At 50.2% G+C, this 18,735-nt stretch overlaps 1 non-coding gene and 1 pseudogene across 1 annotated transcript; both read left to right on the top strand.

The window, feature by feature from the left end:
* LOC120381757 overlaps positions 1 to 18,735 on the top strand; it is a 194,041-nt pseudogene that overhangs the window by 109,208 nt on the left and 66,098 nt on the right.
* Positions 6,989 to 7,070, top strand: TRNAR-CCU. The gene has a single exon. It is a non-coding gene; the product is annotated as a tRNA-Arg (tRNA).

Consider the following 18,735-nt stretch of genomic DNA (forward strand, 5'->3'; position numbering starts at 1 on the left):
CCCGACAGCAATATTTATATTTGGTGCACTGAAACGGCCAACTTTCCAAAGCTGACCAAAATGATTAGTGAAAGTGTTTTGGAGAAAAACACTAAACAGAACAATGCGAATGAAAACTGGGAGCTATTGTTTAAGGAGCTTGTTAGATGGGGCATAAGCCACATTGCCTAATTAGCTGAGCTTGCAATGGCCTTCCACTCAACTCGCTGACATTTCTCCGTCTGCAAATGTGGTACCCATTTTAAAACCTAGATCCAATCAATTACAACATGTCCGGGAAGATTCTAGGCATCAATGATCTGATCATTGGATTGATAGCGGTAAACAAGAGCTTCCCATAAGGCTCCTCTCCTCCCTCTTCCCAAGAGCCACCTCATCCTCTCTCCCCTTTCTGCTCCCGCATCCTCTGCAAACTTTCGAAGACAGATGCCTCGTGATGGCCTTTGCTCGTGGGGATGTTGCCTCCTGGTCAGAGTTTCGGCCCTTTGGGGAAGGATGCAGCAGATGGCAGGGGGGGTTACCCAGGGCCTTCCATGGGCTCAGGCCACTCAGACCCAGGCCACTCTGAGGGCAACACTTCTTACCACCCCGCTATTGTCCTAAGTTCACAGTTTATCACAGGAAGCTCTGAAGGGTGTCAACTCACTGCTTGGTACCTCTTCTCAGCTGGGCGTGGCATGGCAGCTCTCTCCTTGGGGTGGCAGCTGCCTCTGTTATGCTGACAGATCCAGGCTGGTGACGCGGTGGTGGGCGGGATTGAACCGGGGACCTCTGGAGCTTAGTGTGTGGCCTCTACAGCATGAACTAAAAGCCACCCGGCTGTTAGCGAAGGCTGTATTGAAGACATGTTTTATTGCTCCCTCTAAGTGATCTCGGTGCCACTAGCTGGGTCACCCCACCACACCCTGGAGGTGTGTGGGTTACATACTTCCCCTAGCTGAGGAAGCGCATCCTGAGCTTCAGAGAGTTCCCAGCTGTAACCCCGGACGACCCTGTAACAATGCGGCCTCTGGCAGGACACTGCTGAGAGTATCAATTCAGGACAAATTGCTTGGAGCAGGGCAGTCACAGCCCGAGACTGGGTGCCCTTTACTATTAAAGCACGTCACACCAGCCATGCAGAGAGGACTTTGGTTTCACCCCACTGGCCAATCGGACGTCATAAAAGCAATTCCCTCAGCTATTCCAGTTTCCTTCTATCACCACCAGCTCCGCTCCTTATGGGGATGAATGGTTATGAAAACCAATACCCCAGTAAAAGAAAACGGTTCTCTCAAAGGACCAAGCCCCAGATGCAGGTCAATAGACGAGTCAGATCTTACCCACAAATCACGCTTTGCAAACCTTTTAGCGTTGTTATGGAAAAATTGATCCATGTGTTGTGTTTTCAGTCAGATCAGTCTGAGGCCTTTTATTGATTAGAAGCACGCAGGGGAGAACCGTTATGGAAACGGCCTCCCCGAAGCTGGTTACAGACAGCCTTATAAAGCTTAAAACCACAATCGTAATATGCAAGTTACATACATCATTTCCTTATTATTTTGCTAGGAAAATATTGCAAAGTTAATGCTGATTGGAGCAGGAGTAAATTTCTTCCATATTAGGCTTTTCCTGTTATTACTTATCTGTTCTATGCGGTTACGTGTTGACAGTAGGGGATGTTACAAAATTGTTTTTCAGTCGGGGACTGTTAGGACTTTCCACTGTCTCCTCCGTGCCCCCCTGCTTGGCTTGTCTGGCCGGCCCTGGCAGCCTGACATGAGGCCTGGGCCTACAAGGCCTTGGATAACACTGGATTTTCCTTACAGCATCTAAAATATAAAGGTTTATTCATAAAAGAAAGAAATATTGATGAGAGTTAAAAATTTTAAAGGAATTAATTACACACAGTAATGGCAAAGTTCTTGGTTCAGGCTTGTAGCAGTGATGGAATAAACTGCAGGTTCAAATCAAGTCTCTGGAGTCCATCCTCAGCTGGGATGGGTCATTCAGTCCTTTGTATAGAGCTTCAGTTTGTAGCAAAGTCCCTCCAGAGACATGAAGCAGGACTGAAAATAAGATGGAGATGAGGCATCAGCCTTTTATAGCCTCTTGCCATGTCGTCTTTGCTTTCTTTGTCCCAAGGACACTCTATCCAGCACGTGGCACAGAAAAACCATAGAGTTCTCTCCATAGGCAGGTCCCTGTATACTTTGCTGAGTCACAAGGCGTATCTGCCTTCTCTCAATGGGGCGATTGTAGAGCTGATGGTCCTTAATGGGCCATCAAGCAGGCTACGCAGAACTGACACCAGCTTCTCTGGAGTGTTCCCCGGAAGCAGAGCACAAGCTTGAAATACAGGCAGCATAGAGCCAATATTCATAACGTCAACTACAAAAATGATACACATCTAGAGATAGCATCATTATAATCAGACAATCAGAACCTCTCCATAGACCCCTCTACAATATTGGCTGCAAATATAGAACAGCAGTCGCAGCAGTGATCTATACAGTTACAGATTATGTCAATAATGTCACAGGAGGTGACTCAGCATCAGTGAGACATACTGGAATACTGTCTCCAATTTTGGTGTCTTCATTTGAAAAAGATGTTGTGAAATTGGAGCTGGGGCAGCAAAGAGCCACCAAATGTTCTGAGGGCTGGAGAAAAATGCCTTCTAGTGAGCTATTGAAAGAGCTCAATCTGTTTAGCTGATCAAAAGAAGATTGAAAGGTGACTTCATTGAAGTGTTGAGGTGCCTTAATGGAGAGAAAAGATTGGGTATTAAAGGGCTCTTTAATCTAGCAGAGAAAGGCATAAGAAGACCCAATGGCGGGAAGGTGAAGAGAGACAAATTCATATTACAACTAAGGCACAAATATTCAACAGCGAGGATGATTCACCACAGGAACAAGCTACAAAGGAAAGTGGTGGATTCTCCATCTCCTGAAGTCATTTAATGAAGACTAGATGCCTTTCTGGAATGTGTTTGCCCCCAAAGTAGCTCTTGTGTCATACAGGAGGCCTGTGATATGCAGGGGGTCAGATTAGATGCTCTAATGGTCTCTTCTGGCCATAAAGTCGACTAATTTCTAAAAAACTGATGGTAGCATTGGGAGCAGCATCTGATATTTCCCTGTCTAGCCGGCTTGCTGCCTAGAACGAACGCTCCTTGAGTGGGGTGATCCACAGGGAGTAGCTCAAACCTGCAAAGTGCCTGGCCAGGGGCAGGACATTGGCACAGCAAGGGAGGGGTGTGGCAGTGACATCACAAAGGCCTTTTGCAGGACCTCAGACGATTGGTCCAAGGTGGTGGGGAGGTGGTGACCTCACAGAGAGATGCTGACATCAGCCAGGCAGGACAGGGGCGAGGGGCCAGGGAAACCTCAGAGACCCCTGTGGCTTTGCTTCAGCAAGTCTCCTTCTCCAGGTCTCTCTCTGAGGACTGAGAGAGTATTCGGGTTCACGGACGTGAGCGCCAGGAGGAACCTCTTTCGAGTTTTCTCCTTCCCTTTTAGTGATTTTACTAGAAAACAGCCGTCCCTGTTTAGAAGGTAAGAGCCTCCTGGAGGTTTGAAACCTGTTCAGTCTGATCCATCTGGTGACAGTTAAATTCTAGGCATGGAAAACACGAGCTTAAAGAGGCAGAATTCTATTGCGCACCTGGGATCTTGTCCCTTAGAATCACTGGGGAGATTAGGGTTTGTCCTTTTTGTTTCACCTTTTCCTCCATCCATTCCTCCCTCCTTTCTCTTCTTCTCTTGCTTATTTTGTTCTCTCTCCTGTTCCCCCCCTTGAGGACTGAGAGAGTATTCGGGATCACGGACGTGAGCGCCAGGAGGAACCTCTTTCGAGTTTTCTCCTTCCCTTTTCGTGATTTTAATAGAAAACAGCCGTCCCTGTTTAGAAGGTAAGAGCCTCCTCGAGCTGTGAAACCTGTTCAGTCTGATCCATCTGTTGCATCCATCTCTTTGTCTTTTGCTTCTTTTGTCCTTTCTCCTGTTCCCCTCCCAACAGCAGGAGAGGTAGGTGTGTGTGTGTGTGTGTGTGTGTGTGTGTGTGTGTGTTGCATCGGAGTGCTCTGCAGCTCCCACTGTGGGAGGTCCACCCAAAAATGTGGGGCTGAAATAGTGCTCAGGCAGTGATCCCCACCAGTGACCTGGGCCATCCTTTGGGCTCTCTGGTGAGAACCCTCAGCCTCCCGTCCTCAGTCTCTACCCTGATGGGCTGAGCAGGGGGTTATTGACAGGGAGGAGACTCAGGTCCTTGTTGGTCTCTTTTAAGACCAAGGAAATAAGTCAGAACCAGTTCTATGTTTGACAAATTTTGCTGCTTCTCTACATTAATGGTCTCTGAGTTGTTCATGATTCTCTCTAACATTGCAGTTCTCCTCAAATACTTGCTGAATAATTACTGTCACTGTTGTTGGTCTGGAGCTCATCACAGAGCACTTTATTCAGGTCATTCAATCTCTGAAATTCAAGATCTGATGGTTAGTTTGCAAAAGCAGCAAAGAGTCCTGTGGCACTTTATAGACTAACAGATGTTTTGGAGCATGAGCTTTTGTGGGTGAATACCCACTTCGTCGGATGCATGTAGTGGAAATTTCCAGGAGCATGTATATTGAAAATCAGGGCTCTTGGGTCCTATTCCCAACTCTGCCACTGACTGGCTGTGTGACGTAAGACAAGTCAATTCTCCTTTCTCAGCCTTGGCTTCTCCCTCTTTCGAGTAGGGATAATAATGATCCGCTCTTGACTACCTCATGGTGGGTGGAGGCAGGGCCGGCTCTAGGTTTTTTGCTGCCCCAAGGACAAACAAATTTGTCTGGCCCCCCCCCAGCCCTGGGTCCCCACAACCCTTGTCGCCCGAGCACGCGGCACTGCCGCCCCCACCCGCACCCCCTGCCACCCCAGCCCTGGGCTCTCCTCCACACACCCCATGCTGCCCCAGCTCTGGGCTCCCCCTTCCCCACCAGTGCTCCCCCACCCACACACCCTCTGCTGCCCTAGCTCTGGGCTCTGCCCCGCCCCCACCTGCACCCTCCTTCCGCCCCAGCCCTGGGCCACTGGTAACTTGCTCCCAGGGTGGGTCATTCAGCAGGAATTTTAGATGTGCACAGAACACAGACAGGACTGGTTCCCGCATGGTTACAGAACTGCAGTAAAGTGGAACAATTTTCAGCTTGTGTGACTGGAGGAGATCTGGATGCATATTATCAGACTGTCCTCCATAAATGAGGAAAAGTTGAGGTGCCTTTATTATTCTTTGTTTCTATGGGGAATGTGCCAGTGCAATGTCACTGTCTTCCTTTTAAACAAACAAAACTAGAAAAAAAAATGGCAATGGCTGTTGAAAATAGCAATTCCAGTCCTAAAAACCCCTGGGAAGCATTTCTTGCTCAATTTTATCTAGTAGGATGCCCCTGGAACAATGGGAGAGAGAAACCTGCATCACTGAAAGTGCAGCCATGGAGACACCATACAGCAGCCTTCCCTAGCAGGGGCAGGGGGGCGAGAAGGGACATCATCCGAGCTCCCTGCATCCAGGTCACTTTCCTCAGCCGGGCTGCGTCAGGGGAGGGCAGAGAGCAGCAGCTTCTGATGCTCCCCTCACAGCCCAGCCCAGGTGGGGAAAGTGACCAGGACGCAGGAGCACATAGTGTTGCTCGCTCCCCACCTTCTGTGGGGCCACGGAGGAGCATTGGGGCAGGGAGAGCAGTGAGCACCTTTGCACGGCCACACGGTGCCCTTTGACCCCTGGAGCCCTGGGCGGCTGCCGGGGCCCCACCCTAAGGCCGGCCGGGCTCCCAGCACGAGCAGCAGAGACACAGGAGACTGGCCACCCACTGAGCAGAGGTAGCCTGGGCGGCTCGTCATGGAGGCTCGGTGGGGGGGGGGGCTCAGCCTCCCCAAACCTTGCGATGCCAAGGGGACAGTGGGGCCCATGACTAGGGGCCCTGGCCAAATGGGCCCCCCTGGGAAAGTCTCCCCCATGGGGGCCCCAGGGCTGGAGGAGCTCCCACTCCCTGCTACGGCCCGGGGGCTGCAGCAGGGGCACAGAGCTTCTCTGGTCTCGGGGCCGCAGCGGGGCCGGGGTAAAGGAGTGACAGGGTGGGGCCAGTGGGGGAAGGGGTGGAACAGAGGTGACAGTGGGTGGGGCCGTGGGTGCAAGGGGGCGGAGCCACACACAGAAGTGGGGGGGGCAGGGTTCCGGTGCTGGGGCCCCCGCACTTGTTCTCCCTTTCCCTGGGCTTTGGCATCACCAGCCCCTGCTTAGCGAGTAGGGGTCAGTGGTCCCCAAAATGTGGGGCGTGACTCCTAGGGGGACACAGAGGAAGATTGATGGGGGCACCTCAGGGCCTGAGCCAGACCCCATGGAGGGCAGGGAGGGAGCCCCACTCAGCTCCACTCTGTCCCAGCTCTTACCCAACCCCACCCTCAGCCTGGGCCCCTGGCTCCCAGCCCGGCCTCGACCCCCTGACCCCTGTCCGCACCCCTCTCCCCAGCAAGCACCGGCCCCACTCCCAGCCCCGGTTCTCAACCGCGGCTTCCGAGGGGCCACAGCCATGGACACGAGGGCGCAGTGTGAAATGTTTGGGGACCACTGGGTTAGGGTGACGTCCTCAATCACTTCTCTGCAGTCCAATGAAAGCGATTCCTCCCCCCCCACCCCTCCGTCAGGATGGCCTAGGTACGTTCTGCTGCCCTTCACTCATACAGGAAGGAGAATAACATTTCATTCCACTCAATCCTAAAGTGATTTGTTACCCACCACCCTCCCAAACTGGTCATTTTGGGGAAGTGGCCCCATCATGCTGCATAGCTAGGCAGAGTAGGGGTGTCTATGCAAACATGGCCTGTTCCTGAAGTCTTCCCACAGCTACTCACTAGATGTGAGGGGGGAGCTCATTCAGCCCCTGCTTATGCTTAGTATTTAAAAACTCCTTAGTACCCTATCTCTGCCTGCCTTAGATTTCTCCTCCTGTCCATGTTTTAGCAACTCAGATGAGGTGGCTGAGTGGTTAAGGTGATGGACTCCTAGTCCATTGTGTTTTGCACGCATGGGTTCAAATCCCATCCTCATCGGATACATTTAGTCTTCACTCTCCTTTATAGACAACCATCTTCCCCCCTTGGTACAATGACAGATCAAACAAAAACCTTCTCAGAATATCAGCTGCCTCCCCCCCTTGCTTCAAATAAAATGTCTAAATCCCAGATTTCTAAAAAAATTCTCTAGTCCTGCATTTCTTAGTTTTTATCTCAAAAGGGAACAGCCTCATAATCTCCCCCAAACACCCTGGGACCTCCCCAGATAATTAAAATACCCCCAACCTGAGCAAGGCCACAACAGTGAACCAGACCTAGTGGCTAGGCCAAGCTGTTCTGAAGGAGGCAACTCAACCATTTTCTCCCTGCTTCCCTTGGCAAAGTCTGACTGAGAAAACAAAATTCCCCAAACTGAAAATTTTCTGCTGAAAAACCACTACTAGTCTGTTTGGGGACTTTGGTTTGAATGTACTATTATTATTCTCCTCTGATTTCTGAATCAGTTTTGTCATCCAGGTGTGTTTCCAGCTGTTGAGTTGTGGGGGAGAGAGGCCAACTCATGATGTCTCTACCCCCCCTTTCATAGTTTCTTCCAACTGGCTAGGAAGTACCTTTGCTAGGATGTGAGCCAAGCAGTGTCCACTGTCGCTGTGCTATCTCGGAGAAGTCTGCATTGTACACGGTTCCTGGGATAGTCCTTGGCAGTGTGGAGCCCAGCGGGTCTGGCTCCTCCCTTGTCACACCTGTGGAAGCAGGGAATGCTTCAATAAGGATTTGAAGGGGATTTTAATGCGTGTCAGTCAGTTAGCAAGAGTCAGGCCATACTGTAACCCTAATGACGTGAGACTTGTAGGAGCAAAGATAGTGCGAGGCGAGAGGACAGGAACTGTGTACAAAGTTATTACAACCTTGCAATCACTAACCAAAATGCAGGCTTGTTTTTCTTAGGAGTGAGACAATAAGATAAGCCTTTCTGCTATGTATAAACAAAATGTATTTGTTGCTTTTTACTGTCTCCATGATTGCTAGAAATTGTCTGTAACAAAGGTATAAAGGCTTGATGTAATTGTTTACCAGTTGAGAGACCTGTCTGGGACTGAGGCGACCCTGTGTCCTATGGCACTCTCTCCCTCCATTGTAATTACTGGAGAAATAATAAAGTATTTGATTTTGCTGCACCCAAACAAAAAGCGAGAACTGAGTTTTTCTCCGACAATTTGGGGGCTCGTCCGGGATGGCAACGCCCACGGACCCACAGACGGCTACTACGGATCATTCCCCTTCGAACCCCATGGCGCCACATGAGAGGTATGAGACGTACCCTGAGAGTCCATCTCTCCTGGGATAAAGAGGGCAGCAGGGCTGGCCTGGACCAGCTGACCTCATGAAGCTAAAGCTGAGAGGCTAAAAACTGTGGTGCAGATATTTGTGTTCACACTGAAGCCTGGGTTCGGAAACCCTCACCCGTCGTGGGGTCTCAGAGGTTGGGCTCAAGACCATCTGTCTGCACTGTAATTTTATACTCTTGCAGCCCAAGCCCCATAACCCTGAGTCAGCTGACCCGGGCTTTGCGACAGGTGCCCTGGGTGTTTTAATCGCAGTGCAGACATAACATTAGGCTACGTCTCCAGTGCAATGAAACACCCACGACTGGCCTGTGTCACATTAATCTGGTCATGCGGCTTGGGCTGTAAAGTTGCAGTGTCCGTGTCTCGGCTCAGGCTCCGTCCCCTGCTCCAGGAGCCCAGAAGGTTGGGAGGGGGTTTAGCAAGTGGAAATGGTAAAACCGCAGGGGAGTATTACCCTGGACTCATGGCATTTCCCCATTGGTCTGCCTGCTTTGGGGCAGGGACAGAAACACGTCCTGCTGCTTTTGTTATTTCAAAGGGCGGTTTAGGATTTTCATTCTCAGACACGGTGCACAAAACAGGACTCCACCCTCGGCATAAACTAAACGAGCTGCCCACAGATTCTGACAGCCACAATGAGCATTTGGTGTGATTGCTCAGACCTGCCCCTGTCCCAGAGGGACGGGGTTGTCTGAGAGGGGACTGGACCACTGACCTATCAGCTCCTAACTCCCAAACTTTCAGTAACTCTATCCTCAGTGTCTGTGAGTGTAATTTAAACCATAAGAAAAACCACACTAGGCTAGACCGACGGTCCATCTAGCTCTGAATCTTGTCTTCTGACAGTAGCCAGTACCAGGTGCCCCAAAAGCAACTCAATAAGGTACCACTGGAACTTGAACCCAGGATCTCCTGTATACAAAACAGTGGTTTTAGCCAGCTAAGCCATGGTGCCTAGAGTTGCTGAAGGGATCATGTCTGCACACACCTGACTCTCTGCCAACCTCCATCTGGGCCTGACAAGCTTTGCTGGTGTTTGAATTCAGTAAAGCAGAGGAGCAGGGGAAGTTTTACTCCCAAGGTTCTTTGGACAGGTCTACACTACAAAATTAGATCGTGTAACTACATTACTCAGGGTGTAAAAATTTACCTCCCTAAGCAATGCAGTTATATCAGCCTAACCCCGGTGCAGATAGCGCTGTGCCAACAGGAGGGCTTCTCCCATCAACATAGCTTGGGGAGGGGCTTGGTTAGTGAAGATGAAGAGAATAGGTGGCCCATGGCTCTTGCATTTGGGGAGGCTGGGTGTGAGCGCTGGAAGCTCCCTAGAAGTGGGGGGCCCATTGGTGCCAACCATGGCACTGCCCTCCCCCTTCTCCTCTCTCTGAGGCCCCACCTGTGCTCCCCCCTTGCTCCTGTTTGGCCACTTCCCACCCCCGCTCTTCCTCTTTGGCTGAGGACGGCTGAGCCACCTTTTGCTCACTCCCCTCCTCCCCCAAGGCCTTCCTGCCTGCTGCTCGTGCCTCTCCACCCCCTACCACAAGGTCTGCCCACCAGCCACCACCTCTCTGACCCGTCCCTGCAACCCACCCTGCCCACCACCGACACCTCTCTGCCTCTCCCTTGAGACCTGCCCTGCCCACCACTTGCACCTCTGTGCCCCTCCCCTGAGACCCACCCTGCCCACTGCCCCCACCTCTCTGCCCCTCCCCTGAGACCTGCCCTGCCCACTGCCCCCAACTCCGAGACCTGCTCTGCCCACCGCTCGAACCTCTCTGCCCCTCCCCTGAGACCCACCCTGTCCACGTCTTTCTTCGGTCGTCTGTTGCTATTCCATGAAACATCAAGAAAGGAATAAAAAGCTGAGTTTACTCCAGGGTGAGGAAAGAAAGGAGCCACCAACCCCCCGGCATTGCTGCTTTAGTTAAAGTGTTTAGTTAAAACAGCTATTGAATGTCCTCCCTATGCCCCTTGTGTCACCAGAGCACATCCATGCTAGCAGTTCTCGGATGGCAAGAGAAAGCAGTGCACTGTGAGTAACTATCCCACTGTGCAACTGGCTGCAGGGTGTTTTGGGAAGGGTTTGCAATGCCTCACGGGCTGGTACAGCATCACATGATGCATGTTTCTCTATCCCACCGTTCCATGGGCATCTTACTAGATTACCAGCTGCTTTTCAACTGCAGTGTGTGTGGCGGGGTAGAGACTGTTTGTGTGGGGGGAGAGACAGTGTGTGTGTTGGGGAAGAGTGAGTGTGTTGAGCTAGGTAGGAGTAGATCATTATTATCCCTACTTGAAAGAGGGAGAAGCTACGTCTGAGAAAGAAGAATTGACTTGTCTTAGGTCACACAGCCAGTCAGTGGCAGAGTTGGGAATAGGACCCAAGAGCCCTGATTTTCAAACTAACCATTGGATCTTGAATTTCAGACACTGAATGACCTGAATAAAGTGCTCTCAGATGAGCTCCAGACCAACAACAGTGCATAGACTGAGGACGGGAGACTGAGGGTTCTCACCAGAGAGCCCAAAGGATGGCCCAGGTCACTGATGGGGATCACTGCCCGAGCACTATTTCAGCCCCACAGTTTTGGATGGACCTCCCACAGTGGGAGCTGCAGAGCACTCCCCCAAAACAAACAAACAAACACACACACACACACCCTCCCTCCCAGTGTTGGGAGGAGAACAGGAGAAAGGACAAAAGAAGCAAGAGACGAAGAGAAAGGAGGGAGGGATGGAGGAAAAGGTGAAACAAAAAGGACAAACCCTAATGTCCCCAGTGATTCTAAGGGACAAAATCCTAGGTGTGCAATAAAATTCTGCCTCCTTAAGCTCGAGTTTTCCATGCCTAGAATTCAACTGTCACCAGATGGATCAGACTGAACAGGTTTCACACCTCCAGGAGGCTCTTACCTTCTAAACAGGGACGGCTGTTTTCTAGTAAAATCACAAAAAGGGAAGGAGAAAACTCGAAAGAGGTTCCTCCTGGCGCTCACGTCCGTGAACCCGAATACTTTCTCAGTCCTCAGAGAGAGACCTTGAGAAGGAGACTTGCTGAAGCAAAGCCACAGGGGTCTCTGAGGTTTCCCCGGCCCCTCGCCCCTGTCCTGCCTGGCTGATGTCAGCATCTCTCTGTGAGGTCACCACCTCCCCACCACCTTGGACCAATAGGCTGAGGTCCTGCAAAAGGCCTTTGTGATGTCACCGCCACACCCCCTCCCTTGCTGTGCCCCTGGACAGGCACTTTGGAGGTTTGAGCTACTCCCTGGGGATCACCCCACTCAAGGAGCGTTCGTTCTAGGCAGCAAGCCGGCTAGATAGGAAAACATCAGACGCTGCTCCCAATGCTACACTCAGTTTTTCAGAAATTAGTCGACTTTATGGCCAGAAGAGACCATTAGAGCATCTAATCTGACCCCCTGCATATCACAGGTCTCCTGTATGACACAATAGTGAGTTTATTACGCAGGGTCCACCCCTCCCTCACTGTGAATAGTACATGAACCAGCCTTGTAAGGGAGCTAAGATTTCCCAAGAACTTCAAGCAAAATACACCAGTTTCATAAAACAGATTTATTAACTACAGAAAGATGGAGTTTTAAGGATTATAAGTGGTAGGCATAAAGATCAAAGTAAGTTACCATGGAAATTAAAGATAAATTCACAATCTAAACTTTACACCTTATTACGCTAGGCCGTAGTTAGGTTATGCCACAGGACGGCTTAATGCTCGAGCTGACCCACCATCTCGGCCAGAAAGGAGCCCACTCAGCATCGCCGTAGCTGCTTTTCCTTCTCCCCAGAACCCCGCTTCTCCTGGGCTGCAAGGAGCCACCCCTGGGAAGCCAACAGGCAGGCACAGGATTCTGCCTCCCAGCAGCCAACCGCCCCTCCCCCGGCTTTGCAGAACGAATGGTGATGCTCTACTCACCCCATTTAGCTGCAATGATGTGCTTAGCTTCTGCCCTGCCTTCCTCAGCTCGACTTTCCTCTTTTGCCCCATTCCTGCCTCACTTCCTCCTTTGGCAAGTCACGCAGAGGAGGCCAGCAGGAAGAGCCGGCCTCCACCGGCCAACCTCCAACAGCAGAGGAGGCCAAGCCTCAAGCCTCCAAAAGGTCACACGCCTAACTCCTCTAGGTTCTCCAGCCTGACGCCAAGATGCTTTCTCCACTTCTGTCAGCACCCTCTGTCATGCGGGGGTTGGAGTTATCCCAGGGACAGGCCAATAGGAGAAGGACGAGCGTCTTCCTGAACAGCAAGGGGATCTGGGAAAAGGAAGCCAGCATGTTTCTGCACCAGGGACCTTTTGCGTGTTAGGCAAATGTGATAACCACTACCCTACAGAAACTCCATCAGCTTGGCTGTTGCTCACCCTGGCACAGACCGATGGACAAACCTGGAGAAAGTGGTGACAGCCCTTCGATGGGTCAGCTGGCAGAGCAGAGGACTGGAGCCGGCACTCAGGAAGTCGTCCTTACGTCGCCCTTGTGACTCCAGCTTGAGAGAGAGCTTCTTTTTCCTCCCCTTGCTGACAAAGAGCAAGAGAAGAATGAAAGGTCAGGTGGGCCAGCTCGGTGCAGAAGCCCATGCTGTCTTTTCCTGCTGCATAGCCTGAAATGAGGGACTCATGGCAGTTAAAGGCACTGCTGCACTTTCAGAAAACATCCCACCCGTGCACACAGGGGGACAGAAGAGCCTGTTAGTCTAGCACGCTCCCAACTGAACTACTTCAGCAGCTGCTCGGTTTCTTTTTGGCCTCCTGCTTTTCTGTCTGGGATGTTGTTGTCAGCTGTGGCACAGAGAAAGGACGTCATTGCGAGCGGCCCATGAAGACAAGATTCACTTTTGCCTTCCTTGCTCGGCTTTACTTGCTTCCTCGCCCTATTCCTGCCTCAGTTCCTGGGTTACCTGAAAGCGACGGGGGGCCAGCAGTACCAGGAGGAAGTTGGGCAGCTAGACCCTGGTGGCAAAAGTCCTGCCGCCACTTGCCACCCCACTCTCTTCTCCCAGCATCACATATTGGCCACCAGGGACTTGGGGCCCAGGAGCGCAATGGAAGGCAGTGGACAGAGCCACCCTCGCCTTGAAGCTCCGGCTCATTAAACCACATCTTCAGTCGCTGATGGCCAATGAGAGACCAACATTGCTTGCTATTTTAGCACTTAGAAATGCCATTGGTCAGTCATTGGATCTCTGTAATGCTGTTACAGAACAAATGAACATAGAATCTCAGTGTGACATTCTATACCTTTCGGGGAGCGGCTCTAACCCCCATAATCATCGTGATCTTACATATAGAGCATGACTTGTAAGGTATCAGGGAAAGGATATGATCGGCTGAAAGTCACTTCTCTACCCATAGATGTAGACCACTCATGCATATGAAGTCATGAGAATTGTGCAGTGTGGTTGTCACTGTGCTGCAAGGTGGGGGAGTCAGCCAAATATTAGCTCCCTAGTGGCAACAGCAAGGAAAATAACCAACACCCGGACAGGGTGTCAAACAACCCATCGACAGCCATTGTCCAGCAAGGGAGCTACAATGGAATGACTCACCTGCATGAGGATACCCCAGGGGAATTGCTCATACTTGCTTGGAGAGACGCAGTGATGCTCACCTGACTCTGAAGGGGGGGGGGGGCAAAGCCATGCGGGAAGAAAGGACATGATAAAAGGAGAGACATTTGCTAGGCTTTATCTCTCTCTGTCACCTACATCTACAGCCACCCCCACACCAAGCAACTGAAGCGCTGATGAAAGGGGAGAGCCTGGCTGAAAAGCCACCAGCCAGCCTGTGGTGAGAAGCATCTGAGTTTGTAAGGGTACTGAAAGGGTTAAGGTCAGCTTGGAATTAAAAGCAATGAGGAGTCCGGTGGCACCTTAAGGACTAACAGATTTATTTGGGCATAAGCGTTCGTGGGTAAAAAGCCCACTTCTTCAGATGCATGGAGTGCAAATTGCAGATAGAGGCATAAATATAGATTGGAACATGAAGTGACGGGAGTTACCGTACAAGGGGAGAACCAGTGTTGAAGGCTAATTCAGTCAGGGTGGATGTGGTCCTCTCCCCATAATTGATGGGGAGGTGTCAATACCAAGAGAGGGAAAATTGCTTTTGTCGTGAGCCAGCTACTCCCAGTCCTTATTCAAGCTCAAATTAATGGTGTTAAGTTTGCAAATCAATTATAACTCTGCAATTTCTCTTTGAAGTCTGTTTTTGAAGGTTTTTTGAATGGCTACTTTGAATTATTAGGTGTGAATGTGTAAATGTGCTATTGATTATACAAGTCCCATATGATCTCATGATTTGGATTCCTGGTTTTTCACCCAGGTGGCCTGGGTTCAATTCCCAGTGTGGGAACAATGCAGAGCTTTTGCTCAGAGGGGAGGCAGGAAATGAAAGGAATGGGAAGGGATCCTGCCAGCAGGGGAGTTGGACAGTGTTGGAAGGGGATCCCAGAAGTGGGGGTGGGGCAGTGGTCCTGGAGGGAGATGAGGGAAGGATCCCAGCTCTGTGGGAAGTTGACATTCTGGAGAGCACAGGCCTGGCATGGGGGGTGGGAGGAGTGAGTGTGTCCCTCTAAACTCACCACCAGGAGACTTGGAAGAATTACGTATTTGTTGGTAAATGTTAATTTCTGTGTAAACACACGACCCAATGGCAAAATCTTTCCATCGATAATCATCAAAACTAACAGACGGGCAAAGTAAGAAACATGTTGCTTGAGAACTGATCCCATTCTAATCCTCTAGGGTTCCCTTTTGCCTTAGGCACCACCACGTGGGCATTTCATATCCCTCCTCATTTTCACACAGACACAGAATTTCCTTTGCACAGATCCATGAACAGCAAAACCTCCCTGTGTCTATTGTCTGAGCCAGGGCATTCGATTCCACTGAAACCTTCTCTCCTGCAATGGCAATGGTCAGACAGAGGGAATGCGTCCACCTTCCCCCTGGCAGTGAGATATTCACTCTCCTCTTCATGCTATTGCTGTTATTCCATGAGTCATCAAGGATGGAATAAAAAGCTGAGTTTACTCCAGGGTGAGGAAAGAAAGGAGCCACCAACCCCCTCAAAAATCTCAATGCCCAGAGAAAACCTGCCTCTGTTATTGGACTCACAGAGGTGCTGGCAATACAACGGGAAAAGGGACTGTCTGAATTTCCAGGGCAGGGAATGAACAATCTACAGCAACATCATTAACCACAAACACACCCTCATCATGCTCCAGCCAGTAGGGAAATGGGCAGGAATTCTTGCGGTTCAGCCATGGCCACACGTACAGAGCTGCACAGCAGTGAGTGTGCTGGGGAAGCTGGTCTGAGCAAACAATTTGTAATGACCCTTCAGTGAGAACAGAACCAGAGTGTAGAAAGGCCCCTGTGTTAAGTGGTTGTGGCTGAGGCCTTAGGGAGCTGAACTAGAAAACCATGGGTGTCTTTCTGTAAAGGTTTGATCCTTGCCAGCTAGGCAAGGCTGGTGTGTGGTGTCTCCATGGCTGTACTTCCAGGGTCTGATCACCCACGGTGCCATAGGGAGCCAAGCCTAGACATATTCAGAGGCTAAGGCAAGGTCAATATTTCAAACAGTGAGTCTATGCTGCTGCAGCTCAGTAATGGAGATGCTCTGTGCCAGGGTTTCTCAAACGTCCTTTCACTGCAACCTCCTTCTGCCAAAATAACTTAATACGTAGCCCTGGAAAGAGGGACCAAGCCCCCCCACTCGGGATGGGGGGAGTGCTAAAGACTGAGCCCCAGTGGGGGGAGGGCAAAACCAAAGCCTGAGGGATTCAGCCCTGGGTTGGGGGGCTCAGACTTTTGGCTTCAGCCCCAGGACCCAACAAGTCTAATGCCAGCCCTGGTGACCCCATTAAAACAGGGTCATGACCCACTTTGCAGTTCTGACCCACAGCTTGAGAACCACTGCTCCATGCTGCGGGGGGAGAGTTTTCCTGTTGGTGTAGTCAATCCACTTCCCCAGGAGGTGGCAGCTCTGCCATGGGGAGAAGCTATATCAGTGGGGGTGCAAGCTGTGGTGTTGACCACATTTAAGAAGTTTAATCAAACCCCATTTTTAAAACCACCTGTGGTCTGCGAATGACAAAGGAGCTCGATGAAGCAGGGTCTGTCCTTCAAAGTCCTGGAGATCACGATTCCATACTCCTGTTATAATGGGGGTACAGCTCAGTGGTAGAGTGTTTGATTGCAGATCAAGTGGTCCTTTGTTCAAACCCAGATGCCCTCTTGAAAAAAAATTTCTTCTCCATTATGTTCAGGAGCTCCACCATACAAGGATGCTTGAAATGAATGTGAACACTCAATATTTCACTGTCCAAATGCATAAAAACCTAGCAAACCTGTCCATCAGCTGAAATCAGTTCCAATCCTCTAAGTGTCTAGTTCATGTTTTCATCAATTAAACAAAAGGGATCATTCCCTGAAGCAGAGCACAAGTTTGAAATACAGGCAGCATAGAGCCAATATTCATAATGTCAACTACAAAAAAACGATACACATCTAGAGATAGCATCATTATAATCAGCCAGTCAGAACCTCTCCATAGACCCCTTACATTACCATTTCTCTGTAATATTGGCTGCAAATATAGAACAGTGGTCACAACGGTGATCTATACAGTTACAGATTATGTCAATAATGTCACAGGAGGTGACACGGCGTCAGTGAGTCTGATACTGGAATAGCCTCCAGTTTTGGTGTCCTCATTTGAAAAAGATGTTGTGAAATTGGAGCTGGGGCAGCAAAGAGCCACCTAATGTTCTGAGGACTGGAAAAAATACCTTCTAGGGAGCTATTGAAAGAGCTCAACCTGATTAGCTTATCAAAAGAAGATTGAAAGGTGACTTAATTGAAGTGCCTTAATGGAGAGAAAAGATTGGGTATTTAAGGGCTCTTTAATCTAGCAAAGAAAGGCATAAGAAGACCCAATGGCTGGAAGGTGAAGAAAGACAAATTCATATTACAACTAAGGCACAAAAATTCAAACAGCGAGGATGATTCACCACAAGAACAAGCTACCAAGGAAAGTGGTGGATTCTCCATCTCCTGATGTCATTTCATGAAGACTAGATGCCTTTCTGGAATGTGTTTGCCTCAAAAGTAGCTCTTGTATCCTACAGGAGGCCTGTGATATGCAGAGGGTCAGATTAGATGCTCTAATGGTCTCTTCTGGCCATAAAGCCGACTAATTTCAGAAAAAACTGAGTGTAGCATTGGGAGCAGCGTCTGATGTTTCCCTGTCTAGCCGGCTTGCTGCCTAGAACGAACGCTCCTTGAGTGGGGTGATCCACAGGGAGTAGCTCAAACCTGCAAAGTGCCTGGCCAGGGGCAGGACATTGGCACAGCAAGGGAGGGTTGTGGCAGTGACATCACAAAGGCCTTTTGCAGGACCTCAGACTATTGGTCAAAGGTGGTGGGGAGGTGGTGACCTCACAGAGAGATGCTGACATCAGGGAGGCTGGACAGGGGCGAGGGGCCAGGGAAACCTCAGAGACCCCTGTGGCTTTGCTCCAGCAAGTCTCCTTCTCCAGGTCTCTCTTTGAGGACTGAGAGAGTATTCGGGTTCACGGACGTGAGCGCCAGGAGGAACCTCTTTCGAGTTTTCTCCTTCCCTTTGAGTGATTTTACTAGAAAACAGCCGTTCCTGTTTAGAAGGTAAGAGCCTCCTGGAGGTTTGAAACCTGTTCAGTCTGATCCATCTGGTGACAGTTGAATTCTAGGCATGGAAGACACGAGCTTAAGGAGGCAGAACTTTATTCTGCACCTGGGATTTTGTCCCTTAGAATCACTGGGGACATTAGGGTTTGTTCTTTTTGCTTCCCCTCTTCCTCCCTCCTCTTTTTCTCTTGCTTCCTTTGTCCTTTTACCTGTTCCCCTCCCAACACCAGGAGGGTGTGTGCGCGTGTGTGTGTTGCGGGAGGTTCACCCAATAATATGGGGCTGAAATAGTGCTCGGGCAGTGATCCCCATCAATGACCTGGGCCATCCTTTGGGTTCTCTGGTGAGAACCCTCAGCCGCCCGTCCTCAGTCTCTAGACCTGATTGGCTGAGCAGGGGGTTATTGACAGGGACGAGACTCAGGTCCTTGTTGGTCTCTTTTAAGACCAAGGAAATAAGTCAGAACCAGTTCTGTGTTTGATAAATTTTACTGCTTCTCTGCATTAATGGTCTCTGAGCAGTTCATGATTCTCTCTAACATTGCAGTTCTCCTCACATACTTGCTGAATAATTACTGTCTCTGTTGTTGGTCTGGAGCTCATCTGAGAGTCAGAACCAGTTCTATGTTTGGTGAATTTTGCTGCTTCTCTGCATTAATGGTCTCTGAGGAGAA

Source organism: Mauremys reevesii, linkage group 14 (assembly GCF_016161935.1).
Source record: "Mauremys reevesii isolate NIE-2019 linkage group 14, ASM1616193v1, whole genome shotgun sequence".
NCBI classification, from domain to species: domain Eukaryota; kingdom Metazoa; phylum Chordata; order Testudines; family Geoemydidae; genus Mauremys; species Mauremys reevesii.